General features: G+C 35.8%; 1 protein-coding gene and 1 pseudogene across 4 annotated transcripts in view; both read left to right on the plus strand.

Annotated features, from left to right (window-relative positions):
- PLXDC2 (plexin domain containing 2) overlaps nucleotides 1-5,613 on the plus strand; it is a 387,427-nt gene that overhangs the window by 251,009 nt on the left and 130,805 nt on the right. The window lies entirely within an intron of this gene.
- LOC111742552 lies at nucleotides 4,043-4,161 on the plus strand (annotated as a pseudogene).

The raw sequence follows: 5,613 nt of genomic DNA on the forward strand, positions 1-5,613 counted from the left end.
AAAAAAAAAAAAAAAACTCCCCACACCTTTGCCATGGCAGCCATGGCCTCCCACAGCCTGTCCGCTGAATGTTGCTCTCCAGCCTCGTCACACGCCGTTTTCTGTGAAGGCCAGAAAATGTCCTTCTCCCTCCTTTAACCTTGATGCCCGGTGCAATCCCTCCAACATAATAAGCACTCAGTAATTGCTTACAAATTGGATGAGTACATGAACGATGGTCAGACACTGTGTTGAGACACAAACACGAAAAAGTCACAGCAGTTGTCCTCTGGAGTCTGTAACTTGTGCTAAGAGGGGAGAACAGGCTCGGGGGTGGATGTGAAAATAAACAGTTGTATCTCAGTGTGATAAGATCTATAATAGCAGCCTGGATGAACATAGGGTTGGAACACAGAAGGGTGTAATCAGGTCTTCTGCAGTTGGAGAGGATAAAAGAAGGCTTCACAGAAGAGGAGATGTTTAAATTGAAGCTTGAAAGACACTAGGATTTTTCAGGGCACAGAAGGAGGCGAGTACGTTTCAGGCAGAAGAAGCAGCATGTGCAAATTCACAAAGCCTACGGGACCTGCGGAGAGCTGAGAGCACAGGGTACAAGAGGAGGAGAGCTAGGAGACAACATTAAAGAGCCTGGCAGTGACGGGACAAAGCAGAGAAGGCTTTGTAGCTCAGTTGCAGCATCTGGAAATGAGCCACTTTCATTCTTGAAACCCAGTTTATTACTTGCATGCTGGACACTGTGCCAAGCCCAGCAGCATATACGAAGATGAATAAACTGACCTGCCTATCTTTAAAAGCTTATCTGGTGAGGAGATACAACAAATACACAATGCATTTTTTTTTTTTTTTACCACTTTCTCCTCAAATAAAGGCATCTGTGGACTGACTAGATTCTAATGAAATCGTAGTTTTGTATAATGTTTTGCGAAGTTATTGGGCAGCAGCCGTCAACCAAGGAGCTAGCGTGTCACTCCCAACACCCATAACCGCATTTGCCATGTGATTATGTTGTAGTGTCACATCGCAAAACCCCAGCATGATGGAGCCCACCTGAGGGGCTATAGTGACACATGCTCACACGATTCCTGTCTCTACCTTTTGCAAGATTCCTGTCTCTACCTTTTGCTTAGTGGGGGACCTGTGCTGACCCTCTACCCAAGGTCACCAGTGAGTAAACGTTGGGGTGATTTCAGCCCCTCATTGGTGATGACTGCGGAGAACCATTCCTTTAGCTTAAAGATGATCATCTTTCTCAGTAACACGTAAAAAAACATGATAACGATTATATACCATGCATACCACAGTGTATAATACCCATCAGTGTTTTCATTTAAACAGGAAGGAGAGAGCTAATGATCATTAAATACCTGAGTAGGGCTTCTGACGATGGCAATGTATGAAAAAGGAAATGTTGGACTCCAATAAATTGTGTCTACGTCTCCCCATGCCTCCCACATCCCACATCTGTGGGAAAGTTAAAACATGATTAATTTTTATTTAAAGGGGTATTAATTTAGCACTGGTGTCTGATTGACTATAAGCTAGCCCTGGTTTCATTGAGCTTTGGTCACCTATATGAGATGCACTATTACATCACCAAGGCCAGCCTCTACCTGCAGCCACCTGGACTGCTCCACTGAAGCATTGAACAGGAACTGCAGATGACGGCCTGGGGAAAGAAATCCTCCCACATGGTGACCCTTTTCATTCTCTGCCTTCGCAGACATAAAGTGAAATAAAATTTTTTTATTTGTTCCTTTGATTCTGATTGGTCTGAACCAGTTCCACAAAAGTGCATTTGAGATACGGGCTCTTGCTGCTCTTCTTCAAAAGCTAACCTATTAGAAAAGCAGGTTATCAATCTCTGCCTGGCTTCCTCCATACTTGCCCAACGTCCCCCGGAAAAGGGCTCCCTTTCTACCTAAGAAGGTGATAGCATGCTCCCAACCTTTTGACAGATATAAATGTTAAGGTGTTGAAAAAATAAATCTAAGAATCTCTTTTTATTTCCATAGGAGGCAATAAAATGTAGCTGCACTTGGAAGGGCTTTTTCTATGGATAAGAGCAGTTAATCTAACAGGGGCAGAGCATTCTTCATTCTCTTTCTAAGGTTGTCCCAGAGTTGTGGTTCTGTTGCTTGCCTTTTGTTTGCTGTGTACCCTTCTCCTGTTTCCAGTATATATTGTTCTGGTCAAAAGGCACAGTAAATTGAGAAGTAAATTGAGCCAGTTTTGCAAATAACATTTCCTGCTGCTTTACGTTGATTGGATAATGAGATGTTAAGGTTTAATTGAAGTAAAAATAGTGCAAAGCATATGGAAAAATAACATCTCTAATGAAGTAGCAAGAGAAAAATGTTCAGATATCTATAGGTTGATGGCTTGAGAGAAATTTATCTATTCTTCCCTAAAATGGGTATGAATTTCCTAGAAGTAAGAAAAAAATAGAAAGAAATAAGCAGATTATTTTTCGCCAGTGATAGTCCATCTAAATATCTTGTAAAATATTTTTCCAATCTTATAAAATATCTTTGTTTTAGTTATTTTAGTTGCATTCTGAATTGTATGTCCTTCATGTTCTACAAACGTCAATGTATCATTTAGACATTTTTAAAATATGTAAAACATTTAAAATATATATATAAATGATATATATATTTAAAATGTATATCTGAGTTTATTATTTCTTCATTAAAACAATATAGATTATGTAACCAGCAGAAAAAATAAAAGATATAATGATTGAAAAGAAAAAAATTCACATTATTTACAAATGATATGATTATCAACATATAAAAGCCCTCCAAAATGTACAGATTATTAGAATTAGTTTGAGAGTTGAGCAGGATTGCCGAATGTAAAATCAATGTACAAAGTCCATTGCATTTCTAAATGTCACCACAAACTGCAGGAAAATATAATTGAAAGTAAAGTTTTCAACATTAATAGCTTCAAAAAGACTAAATAAATTGGAATAAATCTAAAAATGAAAAACATTTTGAAGAAATTAATTTTAAAAGAATGAAAGATATCTAAGAATACGTAAATAAATAAAGTTCTATACCATGTTCGTAGGTAGAGAGACCCAAAATCAAAAGGAGTCAATTCCTCCTAAACTGACATAATTTTAGTGCAATTTCAGTCAAAATCTAGCATTATTTTATTTTTGCATGTGCATGTATGCATATCTGGACGAATCCTTTCCAAAGTTCATACGGAAGAGCACAGGACCAGGAACAGTTACTCATTTATAAAGGAGAAGACATATAATTTATGGACTCCTGATTCACCAGATGCAAACACATAGTAATAAAACATTGTGTTATCCACACCAGGGATAAACAAACTGATCATAACATAGACTATACGGAGGAGTCACATAGGCTTATGAGAATTAGACTTATGATTAAGTTGATATTGTAGGTCAGTAAGAATAGGATGAAATTTTCAAAAAATTATATTGGGCTCTTTCTGTAGGAAAAAAAATCAATTAACCCATATTTTATATTCTTCAAAATAGGTGGAAGAAAAAAATGTGATAAGTAAATTTATAAAATACTTACAGAACAATAGAGAAGAATATATGTATAACATCAGAGTATGGAAGAATGTTTCAGACTAAGGCAGCATTATATGAATGCACAGGAAACAAAACCATAGGTAGTATTCAGAATTTATTTATGTTTTTATTTTGAAAAGCTAGAAAATGAGTCCTAGACATCAGTAAGAAAAGGGCAAAGAATTTTTCAGGCACTTGACAGAAAAGGAAACTTTAAAGGCAAATGAGTGTCTGAGAAAAATATTGAATGTCATTATTACTCTAGTAATAAGTCTTGCAATTGACTACTGCAATTAATGTAATTAAGTAATTTTAATTGAATAAATAAATAAGGGCCACAATGCAATATAATTTCACAACTACCAGATTGGCAGAAGTTAAAAGTGTGACAGTATCGAATTTTAAAAGGGATATGAAGCAATGTGAATATGTGTCTAATAATGGTAGATGTGTCAGTTGGTGTAACTATTTAGAAAAATAATTCCCATCTACAGCCATACCACCCGGAACAAGCTCAGTCTCATCTGCTCTCGGAAGCTAAGCAGGGTCGGGCCTGGTTAGTACTTGGATGGGAGACCACCTAGGAATACCAAGTGCTGTAGGCATAAAAAAAGAAAAGAAAAGAAAGAGAAAACAATTCCTCATTTACTGGTGAAGTTGCACATGTGTGTGTGTGGTATGATCTAGCCATATAGCTTCTGAGTTTATATATTAGAAAATGTTTAACATATGAGCCAGGTCATATGTAGAACTGTTTAATGGTAGCACCACTTGTAATAGCAAAAAATTGAGATAATACGAAAGTCCTCAAGAGTCTAATGGATAAATGAATTGTGGTATACTTATATAGTGGAATATGATACCAAAGTGAGAAATGAGTGGAACAGCTACTTGTACAACAGAGATTATTCAGGAATGTAGATTTAAACAGAAATAAAAACTTGCAGAAGAATACTTAAAATGCATTTGTTTTAAAGTCTTAAGCATATGCAAAGCTCATCGTCTTTAGGCATGCAAACATAGAATATAAAAACTATAAAGATAAGGAAGAAAAAAAATGATCAAAAATTTGTGATGGTGGTTAGCTCTCAAGAGGGAGACACAGTGCATTTTAAAGGTCATATTTGTGCTTTATTATATGTTTTTTTGTTTGGATAGTAGATAAACTGATATATTGGTGCTCATTACTTATTCATATATGCATAAGGACATATTCTCTTTATACAGTATTAATTTTATGTTTTTAAAACTTATTTTTAAAACCATTAAAATACCTATATGAACAAGTTGAAATTGGTTAAACAGCACAAAATATCCATGTTTGAATGTGCATGAATGTTTCAATGTGGATTTAAGAATTTTAGAATCAAAATAGTACCTGCAAAACTCCCAATGTCAAGGAAAAACGCTTTGTCAGTATTTTGATCCAAATAAATATATTCAGTCAGATTTTTTCACAAATATAATCATGGTAGGATTATATTGGAATTAAGATCTAATTTGCGAGCTGAATAGGTAACGCTACCCAAATGCCACTCTTTTCGGTCTTGATTACTATATCCAGAATGAATATAAGGAATGCTCTGTAGTAACAGTGCTAGAAGAATATGAATTCTAATAAATCCTCCCCTGAGTCAACACTAGGAAGAGGTGACCCTAAATAAACTTGATTTTTTTGTTGTTTATTTATTTATATTTTTTTTAGAGTGAGAGAGAGGGTTGGGAGAGAAATATGAGGCATGGATGTGGAGAGAAGGTCTTCAGGCTTCTTTCAGTCTCTCACTGGTCTCAGTAATTACAGTGTTCTAAAGCAGAGTTGCTGAATGTTAGGTCAGAAAACATATCTGTGAAAACGCATTTTTTAAAAAGTTCAGTCTAGGTGGTATTAACCAAAATATTGATGGATCTGTGCATGCGCGTCAGCAAAATGGGTAAAAACCATGCCTAAAATACTTTCAGAGGATATATGCTGGATTTTATTGTGCTTTAGACCTTTAAGATGCTCAATATGCGTTTTGTATTGATTTCTACAATCTGTGGACTGTAAGATGTGTGGT

This window comes from Pteropus vampyrus, unplaced genomic scaffold (assembly GCF_000151845.1).
Source record: "Pteropus vampyrus isolate Shadow unplaced genomic scaffold, Pvam_2.0 Scaffold96, whole genome shotgun sequence".
NCBI lineage: Eukaryota > Metazoa > Chordata > Mammalia > Chiroptera > Pteropodidae > Pteropus > Pteropus vampyrus.